The 24,276-nt window shown below is 44.7% G+C and overlaps 1 protein-coding gene across 3 annotated transcripts in view; it reads right to left on the reverse strand.

Annotated features, from left to right (window-relative positions):
* The window catches only part of Foxp1 (forkhead box P1), a 487,831-nt gene that overhangs the window by 429,800 nt on the left and 33,755 nt on the right, over positions 1-24,276 (reverse strand). For 2 of the 3 annotated variants that reach the window (XM_010636145.2, XM_010636153.2), the window contains exon 2: positions 20,047-20,098. The exons of the other annotated variant lie outside the window; for it this stretch is intronic. The gene's annotated coding sequence lies outside the window, so the exon portion shown is untranslated. The remainder of the gene's footprint in view (positions 1-20,046; positions 20,099-24,276) is intronic. 3 annotated transcript variants of the gene reach the window in all.

Raw genomic sequence — 24,276 nt, forward strand, 5'->3', positions numbered from 1 at the left:
CAGCCCAGAGGGCAGATGACACAGAAGTCTCAGCTCCGAACAGCAGTACCACGGCTTTTAACCAAGTAGGTAACTATTAATTGAGGATGGCACAACGTCTCCTCCTATAGAAAAATGAGACCACCCTACCTACGTACAAAGTCCTCAAAACAAAGAAAACAGCAGCAAAAGACTAAGCACTGTTCCGTGCAAGAGGACCTTGGAAATCAGAGAGCATCTCCTCCCTGCCTCTCCTCCAACTGGGACATGCTTTTGGGTTTTCTGAACTCCTTTTTGGTTTTACAAATGCCCTTGTTCTGAATGTTTCCCATTTAAGTGATGGAACAGTACAGATATGCATGCCAGGGCAAAATATGGCAGCAGTGAAAGTTGACAGAGCTAATTTTCAATTGTTTTGGCAAAACAGCTTGGTCCACCCCTTCGGGTTTGGAACGCAATCAGCTTATTAGCAGAGAATAGGCGATCTTATTAGCAGACAATAGGTATCTTCCTAAGTCTCGTCCACAGGCCTGCTCTGTGGTTTTTATGTCAAGAGATATTCCTACTGCAAAACCACCACCCTAAAGAGACTGCCCTATGGATGTCTTTCAGGCCCACTGTTTGAAAGGAGCCATAGAAAACTAATAAGCAGGGCACATCATGTAATTCCTAGGAAATTAGCACATTCACAAGGGGCTGTACACACATGACAGTCCCATGGGGTGGCTTGCACTGCCAGTGGTACGTGCGCGACTGGTCTATGCCATTCAATGGGATAATATTCAGGTGCCACTAGTGGTTCAAGCTGGCAGGAACATATGAAATATCCAAGATCTCTACCATGCTACATGGCCTGGACACACACACAAAGAAACTTGAAGGGGCGCATCTGGAAAAAGGGGTAAGCACACACTTGAACCTGAGTGGAAACTGTCCTGTGAGCTCTCACTCAGCCCGGCTGGTATAGGACAGGCGGTGGGAGCAGGGGCTTTCCTGGCCCTGAGGTGCTGCTCAGCCTTCCATTCTACTGTGCAATTACAGAATCAATAAAACATCCCTTTGAAACTCCCTGGACTAGTGCCGACATGCAGACAGTAGTCGGCTGACTTCTTTTTGCTATTTCCGTTATTACAGTCAGCAAACACTAAGAGAAGACACTAAAACCAAGGCAGGGGCTAGGGATAACAAGGTGGCTATGAAGTCCAGCTTCAAGCACGATGCCTGCGCCTCAGAAGGTCCACGCATCACCCAGCCACCTCACCCCAGGGTAGAGGGCCATCAGACCGCAGGGACATCACATAATGTACGGAACACTGCGGAAAACCTCTATGAGAGTCTATTCTGTAGTCACCTCTTTGGGTGGGGGCAAGGAAGGCACAGCAACAGGAAATTATTTTTTAAGAAAAAGTCTTGGACAGGCTCACCTGAGACGCTTTTTTTTTTTCTTTTCTTTTCTTTTCTCCTTTTTTTTTTTTTTTTTTGGTCTGCTCTGAGCATTTCAGGAATCACAGGCCTGTGCCAAGAAGCAGGCAGCGAGGCGGAACTCAGCACTGGTGTGTGCTGCTCGTGAGAACTTGGGGGCGGGGGACGGTGGAGGAGAGGGGGTACCAAAACGTCCCTGTCCATCTGTTGATGTCTGGGCGGCGGAAAATATTGGAATTGAAATAGAATGTTAGAAAAATGTTTCAGAGCAAAACCTGAAAGAGTATTGTATTTGAAAAGGAAATGTTAGACTGATTGTATAAAAATGGAAAAACAGAATTAACATGTTCCATAATGATTCGTCTGTGTTAACTAAATATTGAGCTGAGATTTGGTGAAACCCTCAAAATAAGATTCCCAAGGAAGTCAGTGTCACCAGGAATCATCAGCATCCACAGGGAGGGAAAGCACCTCAGGTTTCCTGTCTCACTCACCTGACTGGTAACATTTCCATTTGCAGGACTTGGTTACATAAAGTGAAAAATCATGTGTGATTTATTCTTCACTCCAAAACCCCAAGACAAGCCCATTACCAGCAGCCCTCAAACATTTGCATATCCAGTGAAAAACAAAATTCAAAACCTTTCCAAGGCTACTTCTGCTCTACTGGGAAGCAAGAAATGCTGGCAACTCTGAGCAAGGATCCTCTTTATCCTCCAGCATAAGTGCTTTGCTCAAATTGCCCTGCCCAGCTGACCACAATCTGAGCAGAGCAAGACCACCCTGCGAGTGAAGCAATTCAGGATTTTACTAGCTCTGTTCTAACCATACCCCAAAATAGCCAGTCCACACCATGGAAAGCCTGACGCGAGGACTTTGCCACGTGAACAATTTCGGCGCTGCTAGCTCAACCCGACAGTCCTTACTTATAAAATAAAGACCACAGCCGAGCACACATAGTAAAATGAGCAGGCACCAATCTGGCACAGTACTGCGAGCTGAGTGAATAATAGTACAAAAATATCAGAAAAAGAAAGGTTATGAAATTTTATAACAGATGACAAATTGGTAGCTTTTCCCCACTTTTCTGGAAAGGATTCAGTAACAGATTTGAATCTTGGGCTTTGATGCTTGTCTGTGATATGCAGGGATCCCAAGTTCAAGGGGAAAAAAAAAAAAAACGGGAGTCATCTGCACACTACTTCACTTCGAGCAGCATCTATCCTTCGCCATTTAGTCTAGAAATTATTTGGTTCCTTACGGAATCTGCCCTTGTTTAAAACTACACCAAATTTTTAATGTTCAGTTCTAGGGGTTTCTGTATTTCAAACTCCCAGACTCAGCCCTAAAAGATGAACCTACCTGCTCAGATTGCGGGGATGTCATCTCGTTCTGCCACCTTGGGAGTGAGACTCAGAACTCTGCCGTATGGTGCCTGTCTGTCACCCAAGCTCTCGAGCTGTGTGGAGGCAGCCACGTGTTTCGGGGGCTCTCCGCCTGGTCAAAGTGGGCACCTTTCCCTTACTGGCCCCGTGCCTTTGCAGCGAGAGAGAAGCCACCCCACACTCCAGCCACAGGGGCTACGCATTCGCACCAAGGAGCCCCCTCCCACTCACAGGAAACACCTTCCCAGGCTTCTCCCAGCACTCTCCTCTCACTTCCACAAAGCCTTCAAGAAACCTGGTGGGAGGCAGCACGCAGGGAGCTGCAGACCACAGGGTGAGGGGGCCCCATCCCTCGCCTGCAGGCAGCTCACGCCATGCACGGAGAAAGGGAACACGCCATCTCCGAGGACAGCAGAGAGCTCTGGGTCATTTCTGTCCCATCAGTCAGGAGGAAACCGAGGAACTTCAGGAAAAAGAAGGGCCATGGAGAACACAGAGCTAAGTATCAGATGCGCGCACCCACAAAAAGCCTCGGTGTGGCAAGGCTAGCTGGCGTGTTTCACTCCAGTGAATGTCCACTGCCCGCTGAGCTGACACACAGGATTTAGGCCCTTAAGTGCCAGGTACTGGGCTAAGCAATGGGCTTCAGGCACTCGGACCTCACTGTGCCTTGTGCCTACTTTACAGATAGAAAAACCTGAGGTTGAGAGGGATAAGATAACTTGCCAGGGTCGCCAAACCAGTGAATTCAGGAAGTATGGATTCATATCCTAGTCCAGTGGTGGCAAACCCATGGCACACATGCCACAAGCAGCTGTTGGTCATCACTGAAAGCTCTAAAAGGTTCGCCATCATTGTCTTAGTCCATCTGGTCCCACACAGCCCTACTATTTGCTTTGAATGTTTATTTCGAGAAAACACATTTTCCAAAGGTGTGCATTGAAGTTAATGGAAACTGAAGAGCTCCTAACTGCAAGCTCTGCATTTCACAGGTAGCAAATACTGTACCCGCAAAGGGGAATGGAGATGAACTTTTCCACCAAGCCACCTATGATCTCAGGTCTAATTCAGAATCCAAACCTCCTGGCCTTTTTTCTGACTGTATTTTTCTTCCCTGGGGTTTATTCTGACTTTACTATGTACGTTGCATGGGAAACCAAAGCTATTGAGTGAGAAAGAAAAACCAAGTTTAAACCCCACCCTGCAGGAAGTTCCTCCTCCCTGTCTGCACACCGGGTGTCCGTATCTGGGCCATCTAAGGAAGAGGAGAAAGTACAGCTGGAGCGTGGGACCCCTAAGGCCATTCATCTTAGAAAGCCTAGTTAGTTGCAGGAGTACTTCTCAAGGGACAAGGGGTTGGGGGGACCCCTTGGAGGGAGACGGTACTTATATCACCAGCTACAGGGACTTCAGTTCCCCAGGGCACCAGGCAACAAGCACAGTCAACCCTGACCACTGCATGCACAGACCCTCAGGCTTGGCGGGTCCAGAACTGCAACCCCAGCGCAGACCCAGAATTGTCCCTTTTGCTGCTCTCCTAAATCTGTCTAGCTGATCTTTCCACCTCCTCCCCAGCCAGGCACAGAGCATTTTCCCTTTCCCCTTCCCTGCCTGGCCACCCTTGAACCAGCTTGTGACCTTGTACCCCTCCCTGCATTCAAAGCACAATCAACGCACCCCTCCCAGGCCCTGGCCCAATGACCCTCATTCTTCTCTCCCTTCGGAAGCTTCCTTTTCCTGTCCCTCCCAGTCTAATAATCTGCTCCTATTCCACAGGGTCCCCTGGCGGCGGCCCACCTAGAGGGCAAGGCCCACACTGGCTCTGGTACCCCACTGTTCTTTCAGTCAGTTTGGGCCTGGTACATGGGATTCCTGTGGCACAGGAAAAAACCGTGGAAACAGGAGCACAAGACTACTTGTCACAGGGCAAGGCCCACTGGCTCTGGTACCCCACTGTTCTTTCAGTCAGTTTGGGCCTGGTACATGGGATTCCTGTGGCACAGGAAAAAACCGTGGAAACAGGAGCACAAGACTACTTGTCACAGCCTTGTGCCACCTACAACCCCCTTGCCTCCAAAAAGAAAGAAAGAAAGAAGAAAAAAAGCAGAACTCTCAGCATTTACATTCATGTTGGAGCTTAAGTGAGGCGCTCCTAAGTCTAGCCTTCAAAGCAGTTCAACACTTAACTCTGACAGGAAATGTGAATATGTTAAAAAAAAAAAAAGCCATGATTTGGCTGAGGAGCTATTCTTTGCAATGTTTCCAAGGATGTACTAGAGTCTGAGCTGCAAGACAGACAAAGTAACACTGGATTGGAATGATTCTAATGACCACTACATCCTGGTCATTTGGTACCTGCCCTGGTCTTTTGAATCGTTGGGTGTGAGAAGAGAAGAGAATTAATGACTTGACTGACTTCCTTTTCCCCCTCCTCCCCGCACAAAACAAGCCAATCAGCTATGATAGTAGATTTATATATAAGACTTCAGCCATCAGAGAGTGAAAGCCAAGTCATAAATTGTTGATATATACAAGGACCCTGAAGAAAATATAGCAAGTCAGTCTAAATTAGCCCAGCCACTTTAGGCATTGTTTTTAAAACTATAAAACCGAAGAACAAGTGCCAGACTTTTGATATATCCCCTTTCTAAATACAAAAACATTATGTATGTCCGTCAGAACAGAGTGGTGCCTCATGTTTGTGACTCTAGTGCACACAGAGTCTGTCAGGGAAACAACTTTATGGATTCGACCACAAGGAATGAACACATTCATAGGCCCCGACACATTCAATATCTGACACAGTTCACAGAGGGCAGACAGGGGAGACTTTGACTATGCAAGGGAGAAAGGTCTGCACCCTAAAATAAAATCACACATTTAAAATGTGCATGCTGAACAAACAGAATATAAAACAGGTTAACAGGGGCTGTTTTCCTTCCAGGCAAGATAAGTTCTCCCCAGCTTGTCATGTGGACAGGAACGCTGCTGGCTTGCTTCTCTATTAACCAGAAAAGCAGCACCTAAGCCACCCTGTGAGTTTTCTTCTCTTTGTGGACAGGTTGGCTGGGTGAGTATGAACGCTCCAGCCCATAGGTAAGCGAAGGTGTGCCTGCATGTACCTGCACTCTTAGATATTACTAGTCACAGAGCCATGCCACACACAAATCTAAACCCACAGAACAGCTTCCTGGCTGGCTTCAACTGCAACTGTATACCTTTATATGCCTCGGGTTAGTTTCTGAAAATTATTTAAAAACCAGAACATGTCTACTACTCAGTAATTTTTTAAAAAGTAAAAAAAAAAGTCATTATGAAATATTCCTTAAGTAAAGCATCAAGAAAAGATGCGAAGAGACAAATCAAGTCCCTGTTCAAGTTTACAGTCCACCTTCAAGAACCGGGACAAAGACAGCCACTTGCAGAAACATTTAAGAAAAAGAAAGTGTCGACTGTCAAATGAAAAATACAGAAAATACTGATGCTGGGAACTAGAGTTGAGAGGCAGTAGGGGTGTCTGTCCACCCCTAGAAAGACGAGGCCCTCATGAGAGCCCTTGCTACTCCTGCTGTTAAGATGACACCTGCACACAACCCTCACACTGCACTTGACCTGTTAAGCTCAACTCCCAAAGTCCTCACTACAGGAACCAGAATTCAGCTTCTAGGGTTGAGGGTTTGTATGAGGTCCTGCACTTAAGGTTTTTGTGCACAAGCATAATGTAACTCCATGTATGCAAGGTAAAGAAATACACACCAAAGCAATACGCAGTCATCTCACGGTATCCAAGTAGAACGGCTTCCAAGATTCCCCTCAGATATCAAGCCCCATGAATCCACAAGTCCCTAATATAAAATAGTATTGTATTCACATGAAACATACGGACATTCTCCATATACTTTAAATCATCTCTGCACTACATATAATGCCTAATCAATGTACACGTTATATAGCTGTTCTACTGTGCTATTTAGGGAATTATGACAGGGAAAAAGATCTGTGCATGCCACATTCACCTTAGGCCACACTGTGAGTTCAATGCAAGGTTAGCTGAATTTGTGGATATGGGCTGACTGTATATTCTATGGTCATTTATATATGTAAAATAGTAAAACCAGGAGGCTGTACATAAACTTCATGAATACTGGGTTAGTGTGTGTGTGTGTGTGTGTGTGTGTGTGCGCGCGCACACGCACACACGTGTGCATGTTTGTGTGTAAGGAGGACTGGAGAATCAGTTAGACTTGCATGGAGTGGTTAAAGAAGACATCTTTTCTCATGAACACTGAATTTCGTAAAGGTACAGACTAGGGAGGAACAGGACCAAATGTCAACAGTTACAGTCCTAGTGGCAGAAGAATGCACAGCTGTTTTACGCCCACACATGCACATACAAGTGGAGGGACTCGGAGGTTTCCAAATTCGCATAGTCCAGGACAGTTTAAAAACCATTTCAACGCCTCTGTCACCTCCACATCTCTCTCCTTAGATCTTCCACAGCCCGATGTTAGGTGGCAATTCACAGAGTCCATCTTGCTCGACTCCATGACACTTCTACAGTTTTTATGTTGATAATGAACCATCTTGGGTGTTTTTTTCTTTATTTTTAACTGTTTCTCTCTCTCAAACTATAGGATAAGCTTTTAGAAGCCAAGAAATATAATTCCCCTGTCCCCTTTCCTCAGCTTACTGCCTTAGCCCATACACTCAGTAAACACTTACTGAAGACCAAGACACATCAAACCAAATGTACCAATGAGACTTGTGTGGCTACTTTTCATTCTGGAAATGAACTGCCTTAAAAAGCAGCAAATACTGGTTTCCACAGCAAGAGCTGTTCACGGAGCATTCAAGTGGACATGTACAGAGGCACAATTTCTTACTTGGCTTTTTTATCTTGAGGGCTTAAAGTAACTAACACACACACACACACACACACACACACACAGATACTCCACATATAGTAATGTGCCTTTATTCCGCAGCTTAAAAAGCATTTTGATTTTGATCCCCATGGAGTACAACATATTCACACCATGTAGGAATTTATAATTATTCCAGGAACTCATTTCCCAAACTGGACTCCTAGCACAGGTTCCTCAGTTCCTCAAAAAGTAGTGTCCTCACCAACAACCACCACCAAAGGAAGTCTCATTTGTAAAACTTATGTCAGAGTTCCCTCAGAGAGCAACAATATGCACTCCTACATAAAAGTTCTGTAAATTCCTACTGCTAAAATGAAAATAACAATGGAGCTTGTAGAGGCCAGTGTTTCCCAACTTAATTTAACCATGAAATAGCTTCTTCGTGGAATAAATATGTGAGGAACACTGTGGTCTGAGGAACACAGTGTGGGACATGCAGGCCCTTGTGACGATAAAACCTTCTGGATTTAACACTACCATCCACATTTCAATTATCCTGTCCCACTGTTCCCATAAACATGATTCATTCTCATAAAAATCAGAAATCTTAGCTTCATAAAATATGGTCCCTGTTATAAAGCCATGTACCGTGGTCCCTCGGTTTACAAACCTAATCTGTTTTATGACTTTGGGGAAGATGGCCACGGTTGTGTCTGTCACCCAAAGTGGAGTTTGCGAACGGGAGCAAAATTCTGCCTAACGCTCTTGCTTGCAAACCGAGTTTTGTGCAAAGAGAAACATTCATGAACTGAGGTATTACTGTATTTGCACAAAACTCTTATGAACTGATTCACAGTATGAAAAAGAAAGTTTTAAACTTTTACCTCCATCAGCCTAAGTGTTAAAGCAATTGTCCTCACAAACCAAGTCCAGTGCACACCCTCAAAGAGGACAACAAAAACATAATGAAGCACCGTGACACTAACTTCTGCTTCAGTCTTGACCAGATATCTGTGCACATGATGAATGCCAAATGTGTTCGCCAACAGTTTATGCAACTCAAGATACCCATCTAAAACACAGGGAACAAAAATATAAGCCCCACTACCAACCAAAGCAATTATTATATAATACAGTCACATTAGACTCACTTCCACCTATATGATTGGAGCTGAAGGCACTAGACCTCTACATACAAAGCTCATAGGGAACAACAAAGGTATCGCCGCTCTCACAAAAACGAACATTAGAATTATTTCAGTCTCCGTCAGCCAACAACTCCACCTCTAACAATGTATGAAAAGGAAAACAAATTGTGCACATACATAGACATCACGGGCACCAGCAGCCAACAGCAATTCTCCATCACTCAACTCGCCAAGCGGAGCAGAAGCCTCTCATCAGGACAAGAAGAGGGAATAGGATCAAGTCACACAAACACCTCGGGTTCCTCTAGGCAGACCGCAAACAAAAAGCCATTGTGGATGCTCAACAGTGGCTTCACCAGCCTTTCTCAGCCCAGCAGAAAATGCCAGTCCAGAGGGCAGAGGTGCACGTGTTTCCATCTGGGATGAGCATGTGCTCACTGGCACCCTTGTCCCACCTTTGGAAATAAAAGGAAAGGAACTCGGCTGGATCCAAATGAGGGCCTATCCTGTAGGAGGAGGATGGGAGAACAGGAGAGGAGGTAGAAAGGAACTGCCTGGCCCTTGCGGGACAAGAAGCCCAGGAACACAAAAAGCATGGCTTGGACCCAAGAGGTAACAGGCTATGCATATGAGATTGAGTGACAGGAAACTCAGGGATCATCAGAAGAGAAGGGCAGAGAATGAAATTAAACTAAAATAATAATAGTGTCTTATTCTAGAAGAAACATGTTTGCATGATTTCAGCACTGGAACATAGCATTACTATTTCCATGAAAATAACATGCTGAAACAAAATTAAAGAACAATTCATTACCTTCCAAAAAATTAATATATCCTACAGGCTTCCTTAGGCACAGGAGTTTTAGGCGATGTAATAACACATAGACTCTTTAAGACCAGCATTGTCTGGTTTTGCTCACCCTCAGCTCTTTAAAAAAAAAAATCTATGTCCAAATATGTGAATGAATGAACCAATGTTTTACCATAGCATTCATTTTCTGGCAACCTCACTTAATGTCAACTCCGCTGGCCTGGAAGAACTGGTGTCCTTGTATTACTTTTAAAAATGTGAAACAGCAAGACTAGCTCTATTTCCACGGATTTATCTCCCTTTAAGAGTAACCTGCTGAGGCATTGGTCTCTGCGCATTCCATTATCGCTGCTGACGCTCCACCATTCTGGCCCACAGCAGAGGAGCCTCTGGCTCACAAAAGGATTTAGCATCCTAGCACAGTAGGCACTGAGACTTCTGGCCACCTTCTCCAGGTTCCCCTCCACTTACATAATCTGAATCTCCAAATACTGAGACTGCCCCTCCTCGGGTATTTTGGACTTCAGTTGCACACCCTGGTGTTGATACCAAAATCTAGTCCTCGTCACAAAGCTTTGGTGGGCCCAGTCTGCAAATAGAATTACATAGACTTAGGGAGGTTTCAGTCTAATTTTGAAAAAAAAAAAAAAAAAAAAAAAAAAGCAGTCTCCATAGATACCAGCTTTTCAACATATTGCTTTTCTGCTCTCCTGTTTTCTTACACCAAGAATGTCAATGCAGAAATGGAATATTTATAAGTAAATCCAACAGGCTTAAGGACAGAGCGTCCCACCCATCCCTCCAGTCCCCACTGGTGGAGAACATAGGGCAGCGTGGAAGGCGGCAGACACGAGGCACTTCAGAGGCCACAAATGGAAGCTTACGGTTTGATCCACCACGCAGTTGTCAGAGCACTGCTGGAAAGACGACACCAGCTTTCCGTCCACACTGCATATCTTCCTCTTCACTGCTTCCTTAAAAGCACGAGGATGTGGCTGTCTATGTAGGTGGCAGACAGGCAGAGAAGGACCCAAGCCTCTAGCTTCCATGGATGCTCAGACAAACTTTACCAGACCATGTGCAGCCGAGTTCCAGGTGACCAACTAGTCAAGTGGTGGTATGGCTGCTCGAGCTCTGCTTAGAAAACTGGGACCACGGATGCACAGGACTGCATTTTTACTGACTGCTGAAAATATTTTGTTGTCCACGCCCACCAAGAGGATGTGAGGGACTCAGGAGCAGCTGTAATGGGTGGTGGATTCTATTTCACTGGCAAAGGAAGAGCAAGAGCATTTCAAAAGAAGAACAGTACTGATGACCCAGCTAATCCACCTCGGAGTATACATTCAGAACTCAGAGCGGGGTTACTAAGAGGTATCTGCACACCCACGTTCACAGAAATGCAATAGCCAAAAGCTGGAAGCAACCCAAGCCTCCAGTGAAGATGAATGGATAAATTAAACGTAGTATGTACCTACAGCCAAATAGTATCCAGCCTTCAACAGGAAGGAAAGTCTAACACACGCTACAGCCTGGATGAACCTTGAGGATATGGGGCTAACAGCAAAGCACCACAAACAGTGCCTGACTCCATGGATCTGGGTTAATGCGAGGAGCCCAATTCACTGAGACAGACAGCAGAACACTGATCCCCAGGACCTTGAAGGAGGAGGCAATGGGAAATCGTCGTTTCATGGATGTGGTCTCATTTTTGCAAGAAGAAAAGTTTTAGAGTTTAATTGTACAATGTGAACATACTTAATAATACTGAGGACTATCTATGCTTAAAAATACTTAGGATGATACATTCAGTTATGTATATTTTACCACAATTAAAAATTAAAAAGAGGGCAGAAGACAAGGCTCAGTAATACAGCACGGGCGTAGCATGTTCGAGTCCCTAGGTTCAATCCCCAGCATTACAAAAATAAAAATCAAGAAGAAAACAAACTGGAAAACAGTACAGCTACAAGACCCTGTTTCTCACATTTTAGTTCGTATGTTAGAAATTCTCCCCTGTGAGATGACAGGACATCAGTAAACACTGTTGATTGTTTTTTACAAGGAAGCCAGATTCCTTGTTGAAATCAGTGTACCTTTTTTCAGCAGCCCCTTGTACAATTCGTTTGCCATATTCTAAAGGAGAGACCTAGTTTTGCAGCACCTGTGTAAGAGAATAACCTGGTAAATCATGGCACGGCGGGCTAGGTGGACTGGGATCTGCATCAGTCTTCTTGGATGGCTTTCTTCTCCACCAGGTAAATGTATGAAAGCAGCTTTGACCATCCCTGGGATACAGCCAGAGGGGATGGTCCAGCTTCTAGAGGGCCATTCCGTAAGGCACAGCACAGCCCCACAACAAAGAACGCTCTCCGTCCTAATGTCAATGGTATCGAGTTTAAGAAATCTTGTTCTAGATGTGCCTGCAGGTTCAGAAACCAGGACTTCGCTCTTTCTCTGATGTGTGCCTTTTAACAGATGGCAGAGTAATTATTACAAATAGGCCAGCACGGTGCTAAACACTCTAAGACTTGTGATTTCATCTAGTCCTCTCATTCTCAGGAGGGTAGCACTACTGTGGTCACTGACTGGGCAGCACTTTTGAAGAGGTGAAGTCATGCGTCCAAAGTCCCTGCCACTGAAGGGACATTAAATCACATGACAAATTTTGGTGAAGGGTCTTACAACCCCACTCAGACTGCGGAAAAATTTTCTGATTTTGTGGGAAGGTAATATTTTCCATATTTTATAAAGGTTACGATCTTCTGGACATCAGAAACCTCTTCTGTTCTGTCCAACTTACTTGCAGAAAAGTGGCTTCAACAACCTCGTACCTATTGCTCTCTCTCCAGAATCTTCCAACTCTGAAGCCACTCCTAAATAACTATGAAGATTTCCCAAGCACTAACCATTTCAAGAGGCAGAGCCAGGAACATCTACAACCCTTAACCCCACTTCTAATGCTATTCTTCTTCCCCCTTGAACCATCTGGAGAATTCCTCGGCATGTTTCCAAGCCCTGCTCGAGCTTGTGCGTCTCTTCTAAGAAGGTTCCCCCTCTCCAACCTTCCCCACAGTTTGCCTTTCTTCCAGTGCCAGTTCCACAATTCGACACCCTTGTATTCCACATCCCCATCTCTTTATGAACCATTAGCTGACAAGACCAAGACTTGCCCGACACAGGGACTGAGCGCATACATCTTTGTACATACTTTGTACACTTCAACAGACCCTCAAAGGGATGTGAAAGGGAAACCTATCATTTGTATCTGCCAGTCTGCAAATAAAGCCCTTCAGAGGAAAACTATACAGAACTTATAGCACCTTCAACAAACAGCCACGCACGATGGCATATATCCACATCCTGGCACTCTGGGAGGCTGAGGCAGGAGGTTCACAAGTTAGAGCCACCCCTGGGCAACTTAGCGAGACCCCATCTCACAATTTAAACCCCTGATACTACAAAACATACATATATGCACACATACAACCGCTAGTGGCCACAAAGATAAATTTTAAAACAGTACATTAAGAAATCAGTAAAATGGTAACCAAAGACCTATAAAAGGACATTGGCAAATCACTCAGAATTCTAAAAATCTTCTGGTAATTCTAGAAAGCTTACAGTTTGTCAGGAGGGATGAATTCAAGAGTAGCAGAATTCCCCCACAGAAGTTTCCTGCAATGAGGTGGGCACTGGGACATTGGAAAAGTGACACACAAGCACGAAGGTCCTCTTCACTGTTCATGTTGTCGAACACCAGGTCAGCCATGGCTTCAACCAACAGTGCAGCTAGACACTTCCTCCATGCTGTGGTTTTGGGTTTTGCTTTGTTTTGTTTCTTTTTTAACAATAACCACAGGTACTTCAAAGTCCGGATTTATTAAAGACCCAGATGACTACATCAGAACCGCCAGGATGAGGGGGACATTTGACAAAACAAACAAGCAAACAAACAAACAAAAAACATTAGACTGAGGTCCTGCTTACATCTCTCCCACTCAAGCTCTCCAGAGATGCAGCTCCAGCCTCCAGAGTTTTTCCTTCTGTTCGTTTTTATTTGCTTTTTTGCAGTATTGGGGATTGAACGCAGGGCTTTGTGCATGCTAAGCAAAAATGCTACCACTGAGCTACACTGGCCCTTTTTGGTTTTTTATTTTGAGACACGGCCTCCATACCCTGGAAACTTTTGTAAGACCTCCAGGCAATTCTGAGGCAAGATCAGGTTGGAAAGTTTAACATGAGCGGATTCTGAGAATTGCCTGGAGGACTTGCTAAACAACTCCGTGAACACACACACAGATCTTCTGACTCCGAGGGTCCCTGGTAACCCTGACCTTGCCTCTTCAACAATTGCCTGATGATGCTACCGGTCCTAGTCTGGGGACCTAAGAGACGAGAAAAAAGGAGCCAAAGGCCTATAGGAGGAAGTTTTCATTTTCATTTTGTAACTGTACTCTTTTTACTTTAGGAGAAAATGTCTCCGTTTATGAGAAAATTCTATAGTATCATAAGGTCTCATGGTGACTCAAGAAAGTTCTGAAATAACCTCCTCAATGGAATTCTGTTTCCTCTCTTACTTTTCTCTCCGAATTCTCTCAGAGGCCAAAGGTACCCCAAAGTTTGGACCAGCAGCCCAGCACTCAGAGCAGCTTTACCAGCCAGCCTTCCCCAACTGGGTTTGAAGGAACTGCTCACTCCCCAAGCACTGTAGCTCCCCACTTTGTCTCAAAGTGGTTTCTCTCTCAGACACCAGTACAACAACTTCAACTGGCACCCGTCCCTGCTAACGAACAGCACGGCCTGCACCAACCACAGCCTCCAGCACGTGCACTCAGCCCACTTCTCTATTTTAAATGCCTAATGATTATCACAGAGCCTGAACACATCTGCAGGGCGCTGGGCCCATTGCTTTCCTCTTGCCCCACTCCAGACCCTCCTGCAAGGGCACACAGCAAAGCTGCCAAGTACAGACAGGTTATACAATGTTCTCCAAGTCAGAGCGGAGGCACAAACAATCAAGTATTTTTTGTTTTTTTTTTGGAGAAATGATCAAACCCCGGGGGTGGGGACAGAACTTCCTGCAAGAAACCGCATCCTGAACAAGCAACGCCACGACTCACTGTAAATAAATACTCTCTTCTTGCAGCATTTCCGTCAACTGTCAGGGGCCTGGCTCCAATCGCCTTTCAAGTCCAAACAGGAAAGGGGAGAAAAGAGAGTGAGACGGCAGATAGGAGGTTTAATTTGCTTCTTGCTACAGTTTCCATTGGTGGGGCGCTTCCAATTCAGCGGGACTGCCAGCTGCCCGGGATTGCTCCTGGACCCCTCTCTTTCCTGTTAACCTTCATAATTGTATTATTACCAGCCAGCCCACAACTGGCCTCCCAAGGCAGAGAGGAGCACAGCTCTTCCCTGCATCAGATAAGCGGGCAAAGTCAAGGGGGCTGGTGGAGACAGAAAGGCAAGGGACGCCCCGCCAAGGATGCCCCATGAGCGGCTCTGCTGCGACTTGACCCTGGGTCGGCGGATTCAAGAAGGAAATAAGTCTGTGACCTCAATCTTCTGGAGGACGAGTGGGGGGATATCCTTGCGGAGTGCACAGTGTGTCTGGGACAGGAGAGATGTGCAAAGGGAATCATTCATCTGGATAACAGCAATCCTATTTCTCATACACAGACCAGGCTGCAGGCATGACACAAAGGCGTCAACGCGCTTCCTGCCCTCAGTCCTCACCTGCTGCGCGCGCGCGCACACACACACACACACACACACACACACACACACACACACACCATTACCTCCATTTTACAGATGAGGAAGCCGAGTTTGGTAAAGCTGTAGAAACGTGTTAGTGCACGAGCAGCGAGCTGCCAAAGTAAGAATTTAAACTCAGTGTTCCCTAAATCGAGGCTGCCATGAACAGCTGGGAAAGAGGTACACTGACTACTCCAAGAGACGTCACGCATATTACTGGCAGTGTAAATGGCAACCCTAGTATCCTGTTTGGCTGAAGACATTTTAACCACAGAATACAGTGCCTCCCAACGTTTCTGGTAATTAAAAATGAGTTCAATCCAGAGAAGCTCTGAGATTCTAAGGTAGTTTGAAATCCATGGCATTCAACAGACAAACTCAATTTGATTTTTTCCAAGGGCCTGTGCTGGCTGATTTCCCTACAGCTCTAATTTCCCAACTGGCTCTGTCTTGTGAGATTAAACCCCAAGTCTATTTTTACACAATACTGAAACCACCAATGCCTGATTCATTACAGGTACTCAATAAAGATCCATGGCAAAGAGCTGGCAAATGAATGAATGAATGCAAGCAGACAATCAATACGGGACGCCTGATTGTCACAAGAAAGCAGAAAACAGCTCTTGCCCTCCTCAGAGAAGCCTGGCTCTTGTGGAGAGACGGGGGCTCTGCCACACTCCTCGGATTGGCTTCCATCAGAGCTGCTGCCACGCGTGGGCATCCTTTTTTTTTTTAAGTAACTGGAAATGCAGGCTGAGGTACAGTGGTGGCGGCAGCTCTGGCTGCGGAATGGAGGTAATATAATGTGTTGCTGGCAGCCTAGGAGGAAGCGGGAGGGTAATGAGCAGGGGAAAAGCATGTTCAAAAACGAAGGAGTAGGTGAAGCCTCGTAAACTCCTCGAAGACAGGACATGCCCGGGAGTCTCTGCCTGCACAGGGAGGGGCCGGGCAGCTTCTGCAAGGAAGAGGGGCAGCGAGAGACAGGACTGAGGGCATCTACTGTCACACAGCAAAAAAAATTAAATTAATAAAAGTAAAAATGAAGCATTACATGCAGCAGGAAAGTGTTACTAAAACGCTGTAATGTCTCAGAGGTTCCTATGAAGTCATGTTCTTACAATTTACTCATAAGAATTTAAAGACAAAATTATATGCCTCGTCATTCTCCAATGAGTGTGTTTTTCTATGGATCCCATTGTTTGGATGGGATGCACAGCTTCCAGAAAGTTTAAATCACTGAAGGGATTAAAAAACGGGCACTTTCCAGAAAGCTAGCAACACAGGCCTTGGCAGGAGCAACTGTTCATCCCGACCTCATCCAGGCTGGCGTGTTCTGCGGTACACACGTGTGTCGGGACACACTGTCCATTGGGCTGCAAATGCAGATAGCACCAAGGCCAGCAGCTGCTGACAGAAGGGAGAGGCAGGGAACCTGTGCCGGGCAGCGGTGACCCCTGTCCTTACCCAACAACTTCAAGAAGCCCCACACGATGGGCACCTTGGGCCCCACACAGGAGAGGAGCAGGCAAGTCCATACACTAAGCCAGAAATCAGGGGTGTGCAGAGGACATGTCAGCAAACGTAAACAGGAGCTCAAATACTTTCTGAACAACAACGTATGAAGGGAGCAAAATGCACGCATGGTCTGAGTACTTCTGTCTATACTTATGTCTACACATGCACCAATAATGACTATTATGATATATATATTATATATATAATATATATTAGCTACTTCCTGACCAAGCCCCCCGCCATTAAGTGTTGCCAAGCTATTTGGGGGGGGAGGTTGCCTCGTTCAGTTTCAAACAATAATACCTTCTTAAAAGGTGAATCATCAGAGTATAGGAATTATCTGTAGCTACACCCACTGTAGTCTAAATGTGAAGTGTCCACCAGAAGTCCATGAGGTAAGAGTCTGGCTGCTAAGCTGAGGCACTAACATGCACCAAATGACTATTATGATATATATATTATATATATAATATATATTAGCTACTTCCTGACCAAGCCCCCCGCCATTAAGTGTTGCCAAGCTATTTGGGGGGGGAGGTTGCCTCGTTCAGTTTCAAACAATAATACCTTCTTAAAAGGTGAATCATCAGAGTATAGGAATTATCTGTAGCTACACCCACTGTAGTCTAAATGTGAAGTGTCCACCAGAAGTCCATGAGGTAAGAGTCTGGCTGCTAAGCTGAGGCACTAGTGGAAAGTGCTGGAACCTTTAAGAGGTGTGGCACAGTGGAAGGAAGTGAGGTCAGTAGGGTGTGACCTTGAAGGGGATGTGACCCCAGCCCTCTCCTCTCTCTCTTTGCCTCCCAGCAGCCATGAAGTGAATGGACCTCTTTCAGCCATGAACACCTGCCCACAGCAACAGGGCCAAGCAGGTATGACCTGGAACCTCTGAAACCCTGAGTCAAAATAAACACGTCCATGCCAGGCATGGTGGCGCACACCTGTAATCCCAGCACTCAGAAGGCCGAGGCAGGAGGATCGCTGAGAGTTCAAGGCCAGACTGTGCTACACAGTGAGATTAAGGCAGGTGGAACTACATAGTGAGACCTTGTCTCAAACAAAAAATAAAAAAATTCCAAGCTTGAAAGTGTGTGAAGAGGCTCTGTGCTAGTATCAAGTTATTAGGAGAAAGCTGGTCCACGCTCAGTGCTCTCTACCTCGTAAGGCACATGGGACAACAGACACAAGCTGCACCCTTCCAAAGGAATATACCTTTTTAATAAAACTTTATTAAACTGGCATACTCACTCACTAGGATCTGGGGTGGAGGATCATTTCTCTCTTGTTTGTCCTACTCAAGATCAGAAAGAAATTTCAGGGCTTCAGAATTCACCAGAGACAAGTGTAGACATGTTCTGAAAGCAGAGCCTCAAATGATGCATTCTTCTACTTTTCTCAAGCCGATTTCAGCTTTTAGGAAGGAGGCTTCACTCCTACCCACCACACATCAGACAGGGCCAGGCCTCATGGAACCCTTCCTGAGTGGATGGCTACAATAACACTTCCTTGCGGGGGAACATGAACATCGCCAGCCCTGGGGAGGGAGCCCCAACGCAGAAAAGGGCTCCTCCTAAGACCATGACTGCAGTGGCCAGGTACCTCCTGGCTATCAAGAGAATTTGATCCTCTGGTCAGAGTCAAGGATTTCCCTTCCCCTTACACACACATCTCTTTGAATATTTTCTTCAAAGAAATATGCAAGACCCTGCTCAATTAGGTCTGCAAAAAACTTAGTACGGGCAAGTTTAACACTGCCATGGTTCTACACATTAAAGACTGCTGGATTCTAAGATCTAAGTGATGCCTAAGAAAATTCCCATACCACTCCCAAAAGGCGGGCTGCGGCAGAAATACTGTTCCTGGATAATTCATGGGACCTAACCAGCACTGTGCAGTGCTGAAGAGCCTCAGTATTAAAAGCTTTGGCTGAATTAAGCTCTCCTTCTGAGCTGTAACTTTGGGCATATGACATAGTTTATCCAAGAAGCAATCCCCTCATCTATATACCAGGGGGTTATAATGGAAGGGACCAAATTGAGTTTTCCCAAGGATGAAATGGGAGGAATTCAAGGACAGCCCTTTACCAGACACCTGTAACTAGTAGACAGAGGTTGTAGTGCCTGTCAGTCTGCAAAAATCCTTCCTGTCAATTGCATTACTGTCCACAGTTAAGATGTGTGGTGCAAACTTCTCTGCTTTGATCACTAAATTACCACTTCCACAATTTCAGGGCCAAATCATCGCCAAGTATTAATCCTTCGAAACCTGCCTAGCAAACTCCAACTTGGTAATGCCAGCACATGTCTTTTTCACAGAGAGCACTTGCAAGTGTGCAATTTAATAAGGTGTGTGGCATGTGAGGTTGGTTAGCTAATGTCAAACCTTAGCTCTAGTGGGATCAAAGAACGAAATACATGTTATGACCAGATCTAATGCAAAATTGCTTTTTATTTCAGAAACAGAATGCCTGCCAATTTGGGGAAGCTGCATGGAAAGAGTAACCCAACAATACCATATGATCACAGTCATCGTCATTTTTAAATTTTGGTATGAAAAACAGAGTAGTAGGTTACAGAAAAAACAAAGGTACTTTACCTCATTGAGGATTTTTTTTTTCATATTACAAGGAAGGTTTAAATAAGAGAAGGCAAGCAAGGCAACTAGACAGCAAAACTTAAAAGACACATTAGTTCTCAGGGCTGTTCAAGTTCAAGGGCAGCACCTGAGAGCAGATATCCCCTTAAATTTTGCACTCCAGGTTCCTTGCCTGCTTCACCTTAATTCAGTGTTTAAGGGAGACAGCAAAATAAAATGTTATTTTCCTGCGCTTTTTGTTTGTGGCAGTAACTTGCAGGGAGGTTCCTAGATGTACACTTATGAGTAACACTGTAACACATTTCTCCTCTAAAGACCACAGATTTTTATGGCTGGGAGCAGCCTAGGCAAGTAACAATTTCCTAGAATCTTACCAAGTTCAAAGGTAGTTCTTTGCCACTTTGTGAACATTTTCTTTCATCAACCCCTAACTACGGTTTCCCATCCCCTCCCACACAAATTAGAATCCACCCAGCAGAAAGGCCCATTCTCAGACACTTTTTTTTTTTTACCTGCATAAACCCTTTGAGAGAACAAGACACAATACAAAATTGAAAGGGGTCACTTACTGATCATGGGATCTGACCACTCGGCTTGAGGAGTTCTTTTCCTTTTCAAGCTCTGTGTATAAATGAATCATTGTTTGATTAGATAAATATTCATAGAACGTATTTTTAGAAAAACTAAACAGTCATAAAATATAGCTAAATACACCCTACCATACACCCTACCATAGACTTATGGAATGTGAGGCACATAAAAGCTTTAAAAAATCTCAGAGTGGAAATTTCAGTAATCGGGCACAGAATTTCTTTCTCAACAAGTCTACAAGTTGAGCATTAAAAGGAAAGTTTTTTTTGTTTTTGTTTTTTTTTTTAAACAGCTCTTTGCTTTTAAAGTCTCCTTTCTGAAAGTTCGCCACTTTTACCTCATGAAGCCTCATTTCCAAATAAGCATGTTTCCAAATCCATAATATATTAGAACAAGAGGTAGGTGGAAGACCAAGAAAACCCACACCTGCATATTAGAGTCAAAGTGTGTATGTTTCTGATTTTGATTCTTTAACAGAAGCCACTTGGGTTTGAAATATACTAAGCCAGAGTCAAAACTGAAAAATTATAGTTGTTTCGCCCTCCGTGCTGGCCATTTTAAGATGTGTTTCCCGAATAATCAGAATGGAAACCCTGCTCACGAAGAACCCAGAAACAACCTAATGAACTCTGCCCTTCCCATCCAACCTGCATAGCTCCCCTGCATGTGGCCAGTGAACGGCAGTCCCTAACGTCACACGGATTTTGATGGCAGCAAATTCACATAGGATCCAAGTCTTACTGAGCTAGGAAATAAGCCAGCATTCCACGGTGTTTGTGTGACACACGGCTCTCATTTGTGAACACAGTACAGTACTACGCTACAGTAGTTCCACTTCACCCTTTTAAAGAAAGCCCATCACCCTATGCTAATCTCAAACACAGCTAAAGAATGGCATAAGAGAAACTCCTGCCTAAATACTGCAAAATGCAATTGCTCTTGAAGGAGTAAGTGATATAATGAGTTGGTCCTTTTCTTTTTCTTTAGACAGAAGAATAAATAATTTCATAGAATTTTTTTGAAGACCTAATTATATACTAAGCAAGAAGTGATTTTTCCCTCCTGCCTACATTTTATGTTTGGGGCACTTCCATTTCGTGTCCCCTGACACCTTTTCCAATAATCCACCTACTTGATATTGGAAAGCCTCACATGAATAAAACTTTATGGCACTACAGGCGTTTAGCCTTCCACTGACATTCCTGGCCTGTTCAATTCTGCAATTCAATCAAAATCAAATCTCAAAATCCTCTTGTCAGCCAGCTCTGCTTTCATATGCCTGAGCCTTGTGTAAGGATAACTGCATCCAATCTTCCCCCCAAGCAGTGCTTATATTGTTTTATTACAGTTCAATGAGTGGAGTTCAAAATTACATGCAGCTGCCTACTACTGTGGTCGGGCTGTGTTACGCATGGACACAAGTATTGCCCACCAGGCCTGAAATCATTCACTTACTGGCCGGCCAGAAAGACTGTGAGCACTTCTTTGTATGGAAGAACATCCTGTCTGCTAGATCTAAAGAGGGCGATGTTAACAGATCAGTCCCTTTATAAAAGGATTGTGAAAGCCCAATGAAATGCAACTGAAATGTGCTCAATGTTAAGCATGTGGCTAGAGCACATAAAAGCAAAGATAAACCTCAACATGCACTACTTATTCTCAGAAAGCTTGTGAAGGAAGATAAAGAGATCGAGAATAAAAGACATCTTAAAGAATTTTTATATGTGTTTTAAATGAGGAAGCTTCATTTAAATGGAGTTTTTTAAATACTCCCAATAATCCTTTCATTGAAACAAAAAGATACAACACACAGCCAATTAAATACAATTTAACCTGATGAACAATACAGTAATTGAAGAACCCGGAGTTTAGAAATGGTCCGATAAGCTGGAGAAAGGCAAAGTGATGGAGAAATGGCTCTGCGAGGACCAACAGCTCAAATGGCCATCTAGTATTTTAAAAACAAAGAAATAATTGACTAGCGCATGCTGCAACCACAAAGAAAGCCAAACCTGGTCTCACTTGAGTAGCTATGAAATTATCCAGTCAATGACAAATGGGGGGTCCTCACTGGAAGAACTGTCAAAGCCCCACGTGAAAATGTCAATGCTAACTCCAGGTTAGAGTGGAGTTGGTAACTCTATAGTTAAAACAACAGCCTCCTAAGCCACAGTGCTTCAATAAAAAAGAATTCTACCTGTCTCATTCACGTCCGTATACATTGCCACACAGGTGGCCAAACACCCCTCTGTGGCAGAAGTCAGGGCCAGGAGGGTAGAAAAGATGTGAGAAACTGAAACATTTTTACCTAGGAGGTCTCAAACATTAAATACCGTTGGAGCCCCCAAAGGTGAATGGACAGCCATTTCTGCTAACAGCTACCCTGGATCTTTGGAAACAATATCATCAAAAGGAAATCTACCACCACCTGCCTTGCAAGCACAAGGACCAGACTTCGATCCCTGCGGCAGATAGAAAGGAACTCTGCTTCACCTATATTTACAGGCACTACTTAGACGTGCTTGCAGTGATACTTTATTTTTAATACCCTGGCACACTCAATGAACCAGCATGCCAGGACAGGGTCAATTCAGAGCAGGCACAGTACTAGATGGGGTTTTAGACTTAATTTTATCTTCTCTGAGATAAATGATGAGGTGCAGGCTTACTGACCCAAATGAAGACGTTAATACCTGAGAGGGCTGAACTCAGAGGGCTGAGGCACACATTTCTGAATGTGGACACTGCTTTGGTCAAGACCTGTCATTCTTTGGTGGTCACAGAGCAGGAGTGCCTGCCTCCCTTCCAAGAAGCCAACTGCAGTGAAATGTGATTGTTTGATAGCTTTTCAATTGCTGAGAAAATCAGCTGGTGTTCCCAGAAAATGGAAATGCATTCCACAGACTGGCCTTGTTCCCTTCCTTCCTCTTTCCCAATGGGTAAAATGAACAAATCTCAAAAGAAACTGAAGATTACTCTTGGTACTTATAAGAGTCCACTCTGCTTTCCAGCGTTTCTTTCTTTCTTTCTTTTTTTTTTGTGGTACTGGGGATCAAACTCGGGTACTTGCGCTTGCGAGGCAGGCCACCGAACCGCTGAGCTAAATCCCCGGCCTTTCCGGCATTTCTACCAAAACCAAAATCCAACTATACGGCCCTAAGTCCTGATGGCAACTGACTAGAGTGAAGAAGTGGCTTCCTTTAAACAGACTGCCTGTGCTGCTCTCAAGACTCCCCAGCAATCCTCCTGCTTCTTTTCAATTACCTGTGTGGTTCTCCCAACGTGAGTTCAAGCTCCCTGGAATACAGGTTAGCTCGTGTTACGTCTAGGACCAAAATTCTACAATCATCACAACTTGGTGTTGTTCGTTCATACATCAGTGAATGCTGCCGCTCTGCTTGTCTCTAATTTCCTAAGGACTGGGAGTAAGGACATAGATGGCTTCATAACAAATGCCAAGGCCAGTCAAAGAGAGACAGACACCAAGAATTAAAGCAAGGTCCCTACCCCAAACCTCACCCCATCAACCCCATTTCATAATGTTTATTTATCTAATACATTCTTCAAGCTGCATGACATGTGGCACTGGATATTCTGAAAGTTAGTCAACAGCCAAAGCAGTTTCACAGCGAGATCCAGGCAGCACTATCGGCTGAATCAAAGGGGGGAGGGGGAGTTGTAAGAAGATTTCAACATGAGAGCAAAAAATGTCTGGGGCTCACCGAGTTCAATTTAGTTTTAACTCGTTTTAAAAAATGAAACCACCCCGTATCCCACAGCCCTAGAGATGTAGTCCAAAGTCACTGATATAATCAGTATCACCTAGGGGATCTAGAACCCTATTCTCATTCATGACATTTGCAGTTAGAGCTGGGCCACTGGGCACAGTCCTCTGCTCAAGAGCCCCAGTGTAAAAGGAACTCACACAAATGTGTACTAAGCTTCAAGACCAGCATCTCCATGGTCTCTGTCTCACGAGAATGAAAACAATCTTTAAGGAAAGACTCTCTTCACCGCCTTTCATGCAAAGAAACAATATTCTAACTCACTATGACCCAGACATCTGTGCTCAAACAATGAACAGATCCAGCTCAGAGCCTGTAACCTCTGAAAGAGAGCTGACAGTGACTGCAGGTATCCCCACCAAATTCTCTCTCCTGCCACCGAAGCCTTGACAAAGCAAGTTTACACTTCAGGAGGAAAATCCT

Source organism: Fukomys damarensis, unplaced genomic scaffold (genome assembly GCF_012274545.1).
Source record: "Fukomys damarensis isolate Sample0158 unplaced genomic scaffold, DMR_v1.0_HiC HiC_scaffold_28, whole genome shotgun sequence".
NCBI lineage: Eukaryota > Metazoa > Chordata > Mammalia > Rodentia > Bathyergidae > Fukomys > Fukomys damarensis.